The sequence below is a fragment of the Periplaneta americana genome, chromosome 13 (assembly GCF_040183065.1).
Source record: "Periplaneta americana isolate PAMFEO1 chromosome 13, P.americana_PAMFEO1_priV1, whole genome shotgun sequence".
NCBI lineage: Eukaryota > Metazoa > Arthropoda > Insecta > Blattodea > Blattidae > Periplaneta > Periplaneta americana.
The window spans coordinates 91,271,786-91,289,465 of record NC_091129.1 but is presented as its reverse complement, the minus strand read 5'-3'; the positions used below and the strand labels follow the sequence as shown (position 1 = coordinate 91,289,465).

The following is a 17,680-nucleotide window of genomic DNA, read 5'->3' as shown; positions in this document are numbered from 1 at the left end:
CATTTTCTCGAAATTCCATTGTCCCGAACACAGAATTCCCGAATCCGCATTCTCGAATTCTTTGATTTCCATTTTCCCGATAATACAGTACGTAGTGTATATTACCACACAAATGTATTTAATATAATATTATGGTATAATTTAATTACACTTTCTCTTTACAAAATGAAATGAAGTGTCCTCAGGTAATCGAGATGACTGTTATCAGCTGCATAGGTGTGATGATCCTGCGCGATAATTCGCATTCGTGTTTGAAGTTGTAGTCACTCTCTCTTCGATCGTGCCCTCACGCGTCTATCCTATGTGAATTCAGCAATCATGGTCCTCGTTTCGGTCTCCTTCTTTTGGAGCTCAGTCAAAGCAGTATAGAAGCTTGGATGGTATCTCCCAAACACCACTTGCAGACGATTGTGGAAGCCTTCCTACAGATTATTTCTTCGGTGTTCATTATTTAATATGGAATTGTACTGGCTCCACAATGTCGTATCATATCGAGGAGGTACAGGTCGCCTTCTGCCACGAGCTAGTTTGCCACTGATGTACGTGACATCAAAGTAATCAAATGTTCGAGAATTTCTCGCATAATATATTCGGGAAACTGAATAGTAAATGAAATTCGATTTTATAAATAGGAAATGCTGTCTTTTCTACTGTAGTTATTTTCAGTTTACGTTGTTACAAAATCAAAGTTGTGAATTATCATAAATTTTGCTTTTAATTTATTGGTACAATGATTTAACTTCTATAAAAATTCTTGTAATCAGTAATACAAGTAATTAATAATCTAATTTTATTGAAACAGTTTAAATTTATTATATAAAGACATTAACTTATATATAAATCTTTTCAGCAGTACTTCAGGTTCTTGTTTTCTGAATTAAACTTTAACACAGTTTAATTATGATAGCCACATTTGACCAGCAGTAATTAATTTAATTCGCAGGCAGCTATAACTCATAATTAAATCAAGTAATAAATCTAAATAAATTTGAAACTTGTGCACTCTGATTTTCATTCAGAGAAATTCTCAGCAACGGTTTCTATTGCTATTATTTGCATGCGCAACTGTTGGACAAGCATTGATATTATAATTTTTACTGATTTCGTTTATTGCAGTCACTTCTTAGAGAACATGGGCGCTACATAAATATTTTTACATATAAAAAATAAAAACTACAAATATACAAATAGTTTTCATCAACATAAATGTAGAAAATCTATAACATTGCAAATATTAGAAATAATAACATTTAATTAAGCTTACAACATGAAATTTCACTACATTTCAGGAGGTTTTAGATTATCGTAGCTAAGTCTCCCCAAGACTCAAATTCCGTTACAGTTGGACACACTGCGTGCGAGTCAAATCCTGTTACAAGCCGGTACGCTTTGATTGTGAAGGAGAAAGTTTGGCGTGTGAGTTGCGCACTAACCAAAAGTATTACTAGCAGACAAATCCCGCCGCATCCAAAGACTGTAATACTGCCAATGTATGGGCAGCTAATGTGACAAACCAAGCCTGACTACAAAGACCCGTCTCGGATCTGGACTTTGAAAAGCCAAGTCGCAAATTGCAGATTCCATTCCGTCGTAGCGCTGGCCTTGGTGAATCATGAGACGTGATCTACCAGGCACCAGTATGTTGATTATGTTCGAATGAAGTGATGTTGGAAAGTTGATAAGGAAAACAGGAGAACCTAACGAAAAACTACCACAAAGTGTACCGTCTTTATCTTTGACAAATTTCACTTGGGTCCACGAGGGTTCAAAATCATACTATCAGCATGGAAACCCGATGCTCTAGCAGTCTAGCTCAAGCTTTTCTGCTTATTGAGTAAGTGATGCAAACGTGAATTGCGAGCAATGAGCATTGCAAGACGTAATGCTTCCTTCCTCAACCCCTTCCACTACGCCTGCATGACACAGGAACAAGAGGAACTCCTCTTGCACAGGAATGATCCTATCAGTGGGCTGCTGATCCGGAGCTGTGTTCGGGTTTGGGTTGGATCCCCCTTTGGTCTTTGGTTTCTTCCGAGGTTTTTCACAGCCGTGTGAATGGTCTATGGCGAGTCCTCGGCATCAACCCCTTTGATTTGATTACCTGGTTGGGTTTTTCCGAGGTTTTCCCCAACCTAAAGGCAAATGCCGGGTAATATTTAGGCGAATCCTCGGACCTCACCTCATCTCACTACATCTCGCTAAAATATTGTAAAAAATTGCACAAAATTGTAAAAATTTTGATTGTAATATTGTAAAATTTTGAAATAATAATAATAATAATAATAATAATAATAATAATAATAATAATACTTACTTACTGGCTTTTAAGGAACCCGGAGGTTCATTGCCGCCCTCACATAAGCCCGCCATTGGTCCCTATCCTGAGCAAGATTAATCCATTCTCTATCATCATATCCCACCTCCCTCAAATCCATTTTAATATTATCTTCCCATCTACGTCTCGGCCTCCCTAAAGGTCTTTTTCCCTCCGCCTCCCAACTAACACTCTATATGCATTTCTGGATTCGCCCATACGTGCAACATACCCTGCCCATCTCAAACGTCTAGATTTAATGTTCCTAATTATGTCAGGTGAAGAATAAAATGCGTGCAGTTCTGTGTTGTGTAACTTTCTCCATTCTCCTGTAACTTCATCCGTCTAAATAATAATAATAATAATAATAATAATAATAATAGTAATAATAATAGTAATAATAATTTTTATTATTATTAATATTAGTATTATTATTATTTCAGTTTCTTTGCGTGTTCCATGAAATCTGTGTATGCGTCAACCTATAAGTCTGATGAACATTGTCAAATTAATATACAGACACGTATATCGGACAAGGATATTTTTTTAGACAATTGTGTGTGGCTTTATCAGATATAACCAGATTTTCAAGTTGTTGTTTGCTCGAGTCGATAGAGAAGATTAAGGAACAATAATGGTTAAAACTATATACCAGGACATTCGGAAAGTAATGACAACATAGTTAATATTTCACACTAAATTTATATACAGATGGTTACTTTTGGCATTATATACTTCAAACATAGTCCCCTACCATGTTAACAATACGTTCCCAAATCCTTGAGAGATGGCGGACTCCATCTGCAGCATAATTTCTGGATATGTCTGTCTTTGGTTGTCAGCTCTTGATTAAAAGTGAATGCCTCGCTTCCACTCATCTTGCAATAGTTAGTTGTGGTAGGACTTCTCTCCCATAAGCTTCTTTAGTACCCTAAAGCACGTGTTGCATTCTTTCTTTTGAAACTTGTATTTTTATTAAGCATCTCTGTTCGTAACTATTGAACATTTTTAAGGCGGTATTACTTAATACAAATCATAAACAGTTCCTGTATTTACAAAATATTGTTGCTTAAAAACTTTTAATATTTAAAATTTATGCAACAATCGCTCCTCTATTACGTACTAAAAGATTCCGATGTTCACCGTAAGGAGGGCTGATTTACAGTATTGTTGCTAATAGTTACTGAATGTTTTAGCATAAACTAAGTTCTTTTCAGTGAATTATTGATTCAATTTTTATAGGAACAACGTAATTAATAATTAGCTAATAGAGTAATACTTGGTTAGTATATAAAATACTACATAAGATGCAGTATATTCATTTTCAAACGTATGTTGATTATGTTGTATTTCAAAATGTAAATATAGGCTAATATTTCAAGGAATAATTTTGTGTAAATATAAAATATTATTTATGTCGATAATTCGATAACATTGGTAACAGTTAAATGAAGTAAATTACCACTGCCACACTTTGTGATTGTATCTCCTACTTCTCCATCCCCACTACTCACATCTAGATTGAAGCATTGCGGGCTGCATTCAACAGTGATTCGGCGCTACTTATTCCTTTGGACACACCTGCTCTAGATGTTCGGTTAACAGTGTGCCTGGGAGATTAAATTTAATATAATGTGTGCACAATTATAAGAATTGCAGTAATGGTAAAAGAATCGGCCTGTTTCATATCTGTGAGACAACTTAGTCTCCTTTATTGTGACATGTTTCCTAAGTGTCTGTTTGCAAACTTTCCCCGCATTACAATAGAGAAGCAAGCGAGTAAAAAACTTTGGTTTAAAATTGGACTCTGCACGGGCTTTGTACACCAGAGAGTCGCTTTTCCTGTGGCTTGATGTTTGCTGGAGTGCAAAGTTTGTAAACCGTAGCTACGGAGAAACGGTTCCTAAGCATTTTCTTTTCAGAAAGCCAACAAACAGAAATGTTTTATTTGCTTTCATACAACTCCTTTCTCTGCATAAATACACGACTCTACTAGGGCTATTTGACGGATGCTCGTACAAGGGGATATATATGTTTGTTCCTGGTGAAATATTTTACTTCTGTGATAAAAGCACCTGTGGAACAGGTTTTCCATAACAACTTGTGTTATATTTGCCATTTTAATTTTGAATTAATTGTAATGCTAAGTTCATTCAAATCTTCGTAGATTTAAGCGCAACTTTTTAATAGTGAATTAAATAGAAAACTAAAATTAATCTCTGAAATATAGGTCAATATTTTAACAGTATATTAAACAGAAAACTGAAATCAATTTCTGAAACACAGTGCAATTAATTTTTGCTACAGTCTTAGCTTCCTGCTAATAGTTAAATTTGGCGGCCACAATTTTTAGAGGAAAAAAGCTTTAGTACTGTTCTCCAACCAGGAGATTAACCGTGAAAGGAATGTGCTTACTCTTGCGTCATCTATTGAAGCGAAGTAGATAGATAATATTACAGTTATATAATCAGTTTAAAAACATATGTTATTTCCTGTGTGGAGGGATTAAAAAACCCAGATTAACAGTGATCTAATTTTGTAACTAGGGTAGTATAAGTATGTGTATATCAGTGTTATCGTTTGTACTTTGAGAGTTAGCCTATGGAGATGCGTGTACCCACGTGTGTGACCTTATGACATCTTGTGACATCAACATTCATTCGCAGCATTACCCCGCTGCGTCTCGTTCCCCTGAGGCTTTCTCCTGGTTGGAGTAAAGTAATGTCTTGTGGACCTCATCTAAATAAGTAAGTAGCTACTCTTGCTTAAAATGAGACACAGACAGGAATAAACTACAATAAAAAAATTAGGAACCAGCGCTCTAAGTTAAATGCGTTAAAATATTAGTGTCTTAGATGTGTAAAATTTAGCTTCTGCTAACTATTTTAATGGGTTGGAGATTTGCCATACTTGTAAAGAACTCTTATCTTCTGCAAATATAGCTTTCAGGTAAAGCTCTCTGTGAAGCAGACTTGAATAAATTCAAGGCAAAAATTGTTCCGCGGTCGAGTATCAATCCCGGGACCTTTAGCTTAGCGCACCAACGTTCTACCGACTGAGCTTCTCAGGAACTTCGCCCGACAACGTCTCAATTTTTCCCTTTTTATCCACATAACTCGAGTAGGCTGACAAGATGCCACAAACCCACATCGAGTCCACACAAATTCTGTGTGACTTGAAATTGTGGTTTTCTGTTATGTATATATATATATATATATATATATATATATATATATATATGCAAATCTAGCTTTCAGGTAAAGGTCCCTGTGAATAAATTCAAATTGAATGTATTCAACTCTTATCTTCATCGATCAAGGGGTGACAGCCATTAAACTAAACGTCATATATATGATCTAGTTTTTGAGTACTGACATTTTCAATGACCAGAAAATATTTATAAAAAATGCATGACAATGATGGTACCCTGTTTAGAATAACATATCATTTGACAACGATTCGTATCAGAGAGCAAGAGGTATAGAATTAATAATTCATGAAGCTTTAGATGTTTCAATGTTAGACATTTTGATTCTCATTTACAATTATTTGAAACAAAGAAGAAATTGACTTATTTTGACGATTGATCTGGATATTTCATTCACCACAAAGGAAAACATGGTGAAATCCAGAATTACCTTAATAAAATAAACTTTAATATAATAAGCATTTCGACACATTTCATAAATATAGTTTTGAATATCATAGATAAATATGTATTGAAAATTTTTCCTCGTTGCAGAAGAACATCACGCTGAAAGGTGTGGAAAATATTGAGAAAGTTAATTTAGTAAGAAGTTTATACGTTTGTAATGATACTGATATTTATGATTAGGTGAGACTTGTACCTTTAAACATTTTTCAGATTTTATTTTTTTTTTAATTTTGGGAAATAATATTTTTTAAATTAAAAATACTTTAATTAATTATTGAAGATTCCTTTACAACTTCGTGTATATATTTTCCTGTTCTACACATCTATTAAGGATGGAAAAATAAAATGTAATATGTTCAAAGGTACGACAGGTTGATGTACCTTAGAACATACCCTCTTGTAAGAAGGAACTCATGGAATATAGGTGGGAATATAGCTGTAAAAACTGACAATCATATTTAAAATGTATTTGCAGTCCTAAACCATAGCAGGCTTCTTTGATTTAGATTTTATTTCCTGGAGGAACAAGAATTGCTTCAACAGCTTTCTTCAAGGCATCCGGATCAATTGGGTGCCTCTTATCTCCAGACTTACTTAGTGCATGATCTTAATATAAAAGAAAGACAAAAACCAGAAGTATCGTGTAATTTGGATCATGTTCCATGGTACAAGATGTTTTGTGTTCAAAGGTACAAGAGAGTGCACGTTTAAACAAATATGGCTACCAAAACTAGAGATTCGAATAAATCACGGAAATTAAAATATGTTATTACTCACCAGGTGATATGGAACATATTGTACTTAATGGATGGTAATAAATACAATCGGGTTTTATGTTAGATAACATATATCAATGAACGAAATGTTTACTTTTGGTACTAAAAAAGATTCTTTCGTTCACAGAACTCACATTTTGCAATAAATCAAACCAAAACTGCGACCAGATCTACTTAGTGGCTTTCCCTACAATCTATTTCGTCTAGGTAGTAGCAAAAAATAAAAAAAAAAAACAAAAAAATGTTCAAAGGTACACTATGCTAAAGGTACAACAGTCTCCCCTAATAATGTTACTGACAGATGTATAACATTCAACGCATTAACTCTGTTTCATCTTTAGAATAATTAAAAATGAACTTCTACGAAACCAAGTATTCTATGACGGAAACTAACATTCTGTTCTTCTTAGAAGTGATTATAATGTTATTGAGACATAGACTGCTTGGGTGGGCCCATTGTACTACAACTGCATATCTTAAGATCTCTCGCGTTGCAGATTCCTCTGTGGGCCGCCCCCGAACTCCCCTACTGCCTACAGAATTTCATTACCTTTCCGCATAGACATAACTGCGGTCCCTCAACACTAGGTCCCACGAGCATTATGAGCCCGAGGCAAGAGTCCGCGTTAAGTAGCACTACTACCAGCAACTAATGACTACATACCACGGTATCTAAGTTCGGTGGCGATCCGCCGCTAATTCTACATCCGAGCAAGCCCGAAATATGGGAAATAAACAGATTATGATGAAACACGGGAAGTGTAATAATTATGATGGTGAAATGGGTCCGAGGTCCAACGCTGAAAGTTACCCAGCAATAATTTTGCTTCAGTTGATTGAGGGAAAACCTTCGAAAACGTCTCAACCAGGTAACTTGTCCCAACCGAGATTTTAACTCGGGTAAGATATGCTAATCGTTACTCCATAGCGGTGGACTAAGTGAGTACTTGAAATGGACTCTAAGCTCTCTTGAAATGTGCCTCGAAATTGTCCCACTTAGTGTAGGATATGTCACTTCCTTGTCAATTTGTTTCACCCCGAACTCTTTTTTTTCTTTCCTTTGCGTCGAATTCTGTTTGTTTTGCTGATTGTTTGTTTCTGTACTTCCAGGAGGAGCTGATCAAGCGGAAGCAAGATGGAGTCAGCCATGAAGAAAGGCTCCAGCACAGAGTCCCAAGGTAGGGCACAGACTTCTTTGTCTTGTTTGGCTTCTTGGATCAATAGTTGGAATGCTCTTCTAATACTCGCTTCTTCTCGGACAATGTGCAGTAACCGCACATGAAATCCGTTTCAATTAATCCTTAAACCACATATTATAGAGTGCTGGAACACAGGTCCCTCTAGTATTTACACTATAGGCTAGACACCATTTAAATAGCTGATTTAGAATGTCGGAATTTATTCGTAACAAGTTAGCATCAGTTAGTGTTGGAGTTATAATGATTGGTATCAATAAGTTCGTCAGATTTAACTTTGAGAACTTTCAATTTAACGAGTTTAATTTTATAACGTCTCGTAAAAATCACAACTGTCTCATAAAAATAAAAATTGAAACCAATTACAAATCTTCAGTTCAACGATTTCAGTACATTAAATGGAATTCAAGTGGGTCACGCTTTTTCTTGACGCAGAAGCTATAATGAAGAATTATTATCTTGAATGATCAATTCACAGAAGTCTTCAGCATATTGAACACGTTTTCTGGAAAGAAGTTCTCGTTTTTTATAGAAATGCGAAAGTAAAAATATATGGAATTATAGGCCTACGTAAAATTCTAAAGGCGATTAAAGAGAGGCAGATTGAAATTAAAATCTTATAGTTGCGCTCTAATCACACGTTTAATAAATTCAGAGCAACATTCACGAAATTTAAAAATGAAGAAACTTTTATTAAATTTATCGAATACAAAGAATTTCCTTGACAAGATGTAATTCCAGACAATAATTTTGAATGCAGCTGTTGGCAAAAGTCCTAAAGAGCAATTTTAATGTAAAGTTGGCGTCGAAAATCAACGGAACATCATACTTTCTGTTTAATTTGATGAATCATTTTAAATCGATCTATCTGTCCAGATGGAATGATATTGAGAACTGTAATTTAGGAAATAACATTTCTTTCTGGTAAAGCTTCACAACACACACTTTTTAATATTCCAGACACAAATTCTCAGAATCATCTATTGTACTATATTTCTTAAAATATTATAAATACTCGTTTATTTGCATTCGTGGTAAAGCGGTTTAAGCATAAGGCTATTATATTACCGTATAGCCTATCACTACACCTGTTCCAATTCTATAAGTTAAAAACACAACTTATGAAATTACGACGATCAATATAATGAAGAGTGCACAATAGCCAAATAAATGACATAATATTCTATAAGAAACGTAAAAAAATATATATTACAGTTATATGAACACTAATAAATATAATATAATTATTAAAAAATTAGTAAAAGTCAGACATGTTTCGGAGATGCTTCTCCATCCTCAGTGAATTTACCACGACTGCAAAAGGAAAACAGATGTAATTAATCTCATGTATAATTATATTTTAAAAAATAATGACAAATAGAAAATGTGAGATGTCTGAATAGTAATATTTAAGCCTTACAGTAGCTGGAAAAGTTAAAAATACTAATTTATAACCAGTATGTCTTCTATATATGCATATGAAAAAGAGAATATAAAAAGTATGATAGAGTTAAGAAATGTGAAAGTAAAACTGACAATTTAAAGTAATTAACATCTTATGATGTACAGTTACCCTTAAAAGGAATGAGACGACTCTTGGTCGTCGGAAGTTAAAGTTCTACAGCGCGGTTCACTCGATATCGACGTAACGATAAGTTTCATGACAATGCAACAAGAATTGTTACAAGGACCACAACAAAGACAAGGACCAGAATAAGGATCACGAAGAAGACAGCCATTTAAGGCCACGATTTCACAACATAGCTCGGGTCACAAAATATCATTGCTTCTCTGTACCGAATGGCACATGCCTGCTATGGGATCTACATTCTAGACTGCTGATGTCACTGTCTTGTCTCGGTAGCTCATATAGTAGCGTGTCGGTTCCATTGCTTAACCGAAATGTCTCTGTTCGATCCCAGGTAATTTTTTTTATTGAGGTGTAATTAATTTCTTCAGAGTTCCTCGACTATCTAATTTGTCGAAAAATATGAATAATTTATGCCCAATTCCTGGGTCTTACAAGTGGGCTGAACCTCGTCAAAAAAAATAAATCTTACTTGGAAGATAAAAGTATTCTTCCTCAAACAAAAATTATACGAAACAAAAAGAGACCTGTTAACTTAAAATCTTGTCCACATGCCATCAGCTTCTATTACAGCTCTAAGTCAGTCCGGCATGGATGTCACGAGATTGTGGAATAAGTTCTAATCCCCGGCGAGATCTTCCCAGGTGTCAACAAGTTGATCCCACAATTCGTCTCGATTTCGATGGCGTCGGTGGGCATAGGTGGCTAGACTTCTCTTTTTCAATTATGAAAGAGGGAAATAGAATACATTTGAATAGAAAAGTATAAAATTCAGATAATGCAATTAAAGCTATTCGGAATATTATTAAAGTTGAACTTGCAGATATCCTAAGAAAGAAAATATTTTTCATTAAAACCAGTGATTATAAAGTAGAGGGTCCCAAATCTATTGAAAATTCTTTTAACGTCTTATAGTATATAGTACAGAAATATTATTGACAACTTAAACATTCAAGATTTTGCAAAAGATACTGCAATTAGTTACTTAACAGATGCATTTAATAATTAGTATTAATATATGTAATCAGTCAATAACTGCAACAGTCCTTTTTCATTCAATCATAATATGAATAAAGTTGAAAGCACATTAAATTAAACACTATTGCAAACACGTAGATAAAATAGTTAAAATCAACTGAAGGGATGAGAATAAAATAATCCAAAGCTACACTTTTAACAAAAATTGTTTCGTACGAGTGCATTTATTACACATTTGGAAAAGCTACTAATAAAATATTGTAATAATTACTCAACAAATGACATAGCCTAAGGACTCTAAACCTTTGTAAAGGTTTGTCTGTGTGGCTTAGGAATATTTTTTAGTTTCATTTTAATTGTTAGTTTTTAATATATGTGCATTTACATTGTATATGTGTGTATATAAATGCATTAATTAAATTAACGTTTATAATATTATAACTTGTAATTTTGTATTGTCTGTGATCATTAACACTTAATCTGAGGACTTTCTAAAACTGTATTTCAATGCTACTTAGCTATTTCAACGTTATTTAGACAAAAAAAATCGTTGCTGTAGACTAAGAATCGAACTCGCTCTCTTCTACACAACACGCGGAAGTCTTAGCGTCTGAGCTATTGCAACGACACGAAAGCTTTCCTTTCTGTGCGGAGTATCGATCTAGTCATGAAGGTCCATTGTCGATTTAACTACACGATTTATGTATATATTTATCTTTTATTTACGTAATATTATCATATTTTTTGCAGTTTTTAAAGTGAATTTCGGAACGATGCTAGTAACAAACCAAATAGCCTGAATCTAAGTAACTCAATATTCGTTATCTTGTGTATCAGTGCTCTGGGCTCTGATCATGCGCAGTGTTTTACATCTGAGACTTAGGAATATTCAAACGTCTCATTATTTTCCAGGGAAACTGTACGTACATTCTTATAATAAAAAGTTTACATAGATCATATTTAAAAAATGGAAATACAAAAAATGAATGAAAGAAGAATGGACAAAGTTACGATTTGGATGAGACTCACCGGCTGGTTGAGGTGATCGAACCGCGTTGTTGCTTGGAATGGAATGAACAAGTGAATCACACTTCTAAAAAAATATATTCTACTATTCACTCATTAAAGCGACTGAAGCACTTTCTTCCTGATAAATTAAAATTAATCCTTGGACAAACATTCGTGATGCCACACTTCGACTACTGCGATATTATATTAAGTAACCTGAATGCAAATTTGAGCAGCAGGCTACAACGTGTGCATAATGCGTGCCTCCGTTATATTTGTAATATTCGTAAATGTGATCATGTTTCCCCGTCTTTCCAAAATCTGTCTTGGCTAAGGCTAAGTGATCGACGAGCCCTGTATTCTCTTATTCTCTTATTTCAAATTCTGCTCACCGCTACCCCAATCTATTTGGATTCTAGTTTTCAACATTTATCCGCATATCATCAGTTAAGTACCGGGTCTTATCATAATAATTTACTCATTATACCCTACCACAAGACATATTTATATTCTTCGTCCTATACAGTTTCAGTTGCTAGAAATTGGAACCCGCTTCCGAGTGATGTAAGGGGTTGTTGGACAAAAACTTCATTTAGGTCAAAATTACATAAATTCTTGCTTAACAGATTAATTTTACTACAGAAAAAAGAATTAAAAATTTGTTTAAAAAGCAGAAAGATTACCCAACTGAATTTTTCTTTAAACATTTCAAAGTTTTCAACATTAAACAAATGCATTATTTTATTTTGTTAAAATATTTTCAGAAAAATTTTAATATACATAAATATAGAACTAAAAATATGAATTCTCTGCGTTTGTCTGAACCAAAATGTAAAACCAATGCAGCTTTTTATCATAGCATGAGTCAAGGTCCCAGACTATTAAACAAATTTTATTCCAATAATATTTCAACCACGAATCTTCTCCAAATTAATAAAAAAATATAAAAAAAATATATTGGATTTTTAGTTTGGGTTTAAACATATTAAACGCTATTTAATCTGCATTCACTCTCAATTTTAATTTTATTTTTGTCTGTATTGGAATCCCCTCCTGAGCACGAGTCTTACTCATTCAGGAGTGGGCTAGTTTATCTTTCATTGTATTTATTAATTTGTATTCATTTTAAACTTACTAGCAATAAAAATAAATAAAATAAATAAATTACTGATTAATATTTGTTACTTATAATGAAACTAACACCTGTCCATTCTTATTATTACCGTTATTTTCTTCAAATAGAATACAAAACCTCTAATGGCAAAATTTAATTACATTAATATGCTCATTATATAGATATATCTTAGATTTATTTTTTTTCTCCCTTTAACATAGTTTAAATTAATTCTCATCATTTTACTATCTATCTCAACATAATTATAATTGATTGAATTAAATTAGCTCATAAATTAATTTATTACTTTATTTTATAGGTTTATCTAAATTTAAATAAACATGTACTAGTCGTTAAAACTTAACTCAAGAATATTGCTGGAGGATTTTTTAAGCGTAGTGTAAATATTCATAATTTAGATATGTAGGTATTGTATTGATTACGGCTGTTTGAGTGGATTATTTATTTATTTATTTATTTGTTTATTTATTTATTTATTTATTTTACGGTGCTTTATTAACATCGAAGTTTATTTAGCGTCTGAATGTGATGAAGGTTATAATGCCGGTGAAATGAGTCTGGGGTCCAGCACCTAAAGTTACCCAGCATTTGCTCATATTGGGTTGAGCTTGAGTGGAATAGAAGGCCTTATGGCCTTAACTCTGCCAGCGAAAATAAAACATTCTCTTCTATTCTATTCTATTCTATTGAATTCTACAGTCACCAGATTAAAATATCGACGTCGAGTGAGGAAATAAATTTCGCTGCAAGCGTCTCCGACGTGGGTGAATTTCATTCTTGTTCGTATATATCCTATAAAGTTATTTCATGATAAAGTAAAGAAATTTTCATAATTTCCATTTGTTTCCTTTCATCTCTTTTCCTTTAACTCTACTGATACTGGCAAATACCTATAGGCGATGAAATTCTACTCTCCTTCTTTTCAAGTAGCCGCTTCTATATTAAAAGCATTCACTAAAGGAATGCTGAGACAGCAGCGAATGTTTCTTATAGAATGAGTTCCTTTTATTGAGAAATGTAGCATTAATAACAAGCTGCAATTTGTTTAGGGATCTCCTTGCGTCTCCCTGTGATCCGCGTAGCGTGGGTTACGTGAAATATTGTAGAAGAGATCTCCGGAAAGTTTCCGCAAATGCGAGCACCTGGGCGGTTTCCCACGAAATCCCCTTGCCGTTCGCCGCTTGGCTCCTACTAATGGATTGGTGCCATCACCATCACTCAGCCAGGCGCAGGAGAACTTTACAAATTATGAAGCGGGTGCACTCCCACACCCGAAACGCATAATTTGGTGAAGTGATACATTGTAACAATAAAATTGTCTTTTGCTCCTCCACTGCGTCAACTATCAATCACAATTGTACACTATGTGCAAAAAGGATTCCAGTACAATTCGTTATACATTGGGAAAGGGATTTTCATCACTTAATTGAATAGCTTTGTACAAATACTTGTTTCTTTCTTTGTCTGGTTTTAATTCTCCCTTTTGTACAGACTTCAAAGCGAATACGGTGTAGGAGTGGGTTTATGGTGAAACACTGACATTGCAGATCTTCAGAAGCGAGCGTTGCAAGTGCTTATGATTATATGATGATAATGAGGATGTAGTGATGATATATAAAAAGCAATACAGTGACTATATGATGAAGGATGGGTGGAGCGGAGAAAAATTATCTTCGGCACCGGGACTCGAATCCGGGTTTTCAGCTCTACGTGCTGACGCTTTATCCACTAAGCCACATCGGATTGAATCCTCTCAGTTTTAAGCTCCACCTCTTAGCTTCCCTTTAGTGGCCGACCCTCTTGCACTGTGTCACAGATGTGTGACAGTTCTCCGCTTCACCCATCCTTCATCATATGATAACGCAGACTTCGGTACATCACAATAATATGATATGCGTAAGTAATCACTTAGTGATTTAAGACGGCGCTCATTCCGTCGGATCGCGGCCACTTAGTCACTCGTAATGAGTGCACCTCTTCTCATAGTTTTTTTTTTTTTTAGAATACATCTGCAGGCCCCGTTACAGTAGTAACATTACATGCAACTATTACAAAATGTACAATTTGTTTTTTACAATTCAGATCATATGATAAATACATACGTTTTTGACACTATTTGTAGAATACAACTGTTTTGGATTACTTAGTATTTTATGGTTTTGTTTATTATTGTTTATCTTTTCCACTAACTTGTATTTAGTATATTATTTTATTGTAGGTTGTGATTCTATTTCTGACTAGAGTTCCTTGGTAATTATGTATTAGATTTATCTTGGAACTGTTTTGGAGAGTATGTGCTAAGTTATTTACAGTAATGGTATGATGGTTTGTTCTAATTATATGTTAATAGATTGAATATATTTTCGAAATGCTCGTAGATGTCTAGATGTTAATTGTTGATTAGTGACTGGCCAGGTTCCTCCATTTTGTGACATCTCTTTTATGAGGATGGTTCTTTGATTTATCATATTTGGACAGTCATAGATAAAGTGGTTCACCGTTTGCTGTCTTCTGTAGCATGTGCAGGCTGCATCATCTTTGAGATGGAATCGGTGGAAATATGAATTAGTTTTCCCGTGACATCACAATGGCTGTGAATTCCGGCGTTACCGGGAGTTTTGCTTTTAATCTGTCCATGACGAAAGGAAAAAATGCTTTGCTCAGCGCTCCTTTTGTGCTACTATTCTAATATTCTTGCCATTTCTGAAGTCCTAATCGTGTTATTTCTGTTTTGATTGTTGATTTTGGGATTTTGTTGTATATTAGACCTACTTCACCTCCCGTGGATGCTGCTTTTGCCAGTCTATCAGCGAGTTCGTTTTCATACAAGCCAGCACGGGCCTTAATCCAGCTAAAATGGATTGTCCAGTTTCTCTGTTGTAGCGCAGAAAGAGTATTATGAATATGAGCTATTAGAGTGTTCAACATTGTGCCACTGTCACACATTCGTGAAACAGTGCATGAGGGTTGGCCACTAAAGGGAAACTAAGAGGTGAAACTTAAAACTGAGAGGATTCAATCCGGCATCGGAATTGGAATCCGGAGTGGCTTAGTGGATAAAGCGTCAGCACGTAGAGCTGAAAACCCGGGTTCGAGTCCCGGTGCCGGAAAGAATTTTTCTCCGCTCCACCGATCCTTCATCATATGGTAACGCAGAATTCCTACACGGAAATATCATACGTACTTCGGTACATCACAATAATACAATGACTGCTGTTTACTTGTCACCTAACTGCGTGCAAAATTCTTTAACTTGTGACATTTATATTGCAAGAGAAACAGGCAGGAACTAAGAAGTTGTATTTCCTTTCAGAAAGCAGTCAAATGTAACTTTCATCATTCCATCGAACAGAACTGAAAACAGATTAAAAGTTATATCTGACTTTTCTGCGAAAGAATCAGTAACAGAGCTGGAACTACTCCAATTGAGCGTCGCTCTAAGTTGTATTAAGAACCACGACACAAAAAAGTTGAAAAAGAAAAGTCTTATCACTCCGATTCGACCTGCCATCCCCCCGGGTCACCACTGATGCCGCATTCGAGAAATCTTTCCTCTATTGTTCCTCACTAAAGCGTTCCTTTAACTTATAAACTTTCATTAAATCTTTCTTAGAGAAGGAGAATAGAATCTTTAAGTATGCGGGCTGCATTAACAAACCGTTCTAAGATTTAAGGAGGTGTTCAAGGAGGTATTATCTGCAATGTAACACATGTTAGTTCAGGCGCGAAACCGCAAGTCCTTTTCTGTAATATCCTTCCTACTCTTGTGGGAATTTCTGGAGACTGACAGACTTGATGGCAGCTGTAACTATCGACCCTCAGCTGTTAAGTTACACAGACTGATCTAAATTACTTCAGACATAGTTGGTAGTACTTGTTTTGAATAATAATGGCCTCGGCTCGAAGTTTATATAGGGCTAGTTTCCAAACTTCCCCGTAATGAACTGTATGACTGACATGTTTCTTGTGTTAAGGACGTTTAAATGTACAATCTCAAACAAAAATTATGTTAGTATTAACCAAGTCATTATCATCTTCAATATCACTATCACTAATCATAATTGTCCATAAAGATTACGTATTAATAATTTAATGTCGGTTAAAAATTAAGAGTCCACTGCAAGAATGATGGATGTCACTTTCTTGTCAAAAATGAACCAAGACTGTCAATACATAGCTTAAGTGCTTAAGACATATAAAATGTACATAGAGAGTTATATGGCATTAACACTGATAGTCTTATCCAGTAATGATCGGAAAATCTCAGTTAAGCTTTGAGCGCTAAGCATTTCAAATTTTCTCCTGCAAAATGTATTCCAAATGACATGCATCATTCTTGCAGTGGACTCTTCAAATGTTAACGCCTTATTTCCTTTGCCCCTGCAATGTTTATTTTATCATCGTTATTATTTGCGTTCGGAATTAATTTATCAGTTTTTATAATCCATTTAGTTTCATTTCAATCTCTATTTCGCTTTGTCTGTTCATTTAATTTGTTCCTGCAAAAACTCCTATGTGACTTATTTATGGATTTTCTGATTTTTGCTCTATTAAATAATTTAAATAGTGATACAGCAAATAATAAAATATCCTATATGTAATTATATTTCGTTTCGAAAATGTAAGAATTCACAGTCTCCTATGTACGGCTACCATAGGATGAATAAATGTGTTTTTTCATCCTGCTGAAAAATTTTATATTTTGCACATGCGAGTTATTGCAGGAATAACGACGAAATACTTCTTTATAGCCATATTTATTTCTTATATTGCCCGGAACCACCTACAAAGCTGTCATTCTCAAAATCTTCCTTTCTCTTAATTCAAATTTTCTTCGTAGGGGAGTGTGGGGCATGACGGGGTAGCGGGGAAAGACGGGGTATTCAAGCTACAGACCCAGTCGGTGGTGATACCTGTTGGAACAGATTAGAGTTCACGAAGATACTGAATTTGACAGCGTTGACAGCCATTGTGAGCTGCTTGAACGCAGTGAGTGTACGTGAATTCAAAGTTACGTGATTTTACATCTG

At 34.7% G+C, this 17,680-nt stretch overlaps 1 long non-coding RNA gene across 1 annotated transcript in view; it reads left to right on the top strand.

Annotated features, from left to right (window-relative positions):
• Nucleotides 1-7,924, top strand: part of LOC138711590 (uncharacterized) — a 671,876-nt gene extending 663,952 nt beyond the window's left edge. Inside the window, exon 3 of the long non-coding RNA XR_011335403.1 lies at nucleotides 7,856-7,924. This is a non-coding gene — a long non-coding RNA (uncharacterized lncRNA). The remainder of the gene's footprint in view (nucleotides 1-7,855) is intronic.
• Nucleotides 7,925-17,680: the final 9,756 nt, after the last annotated feature.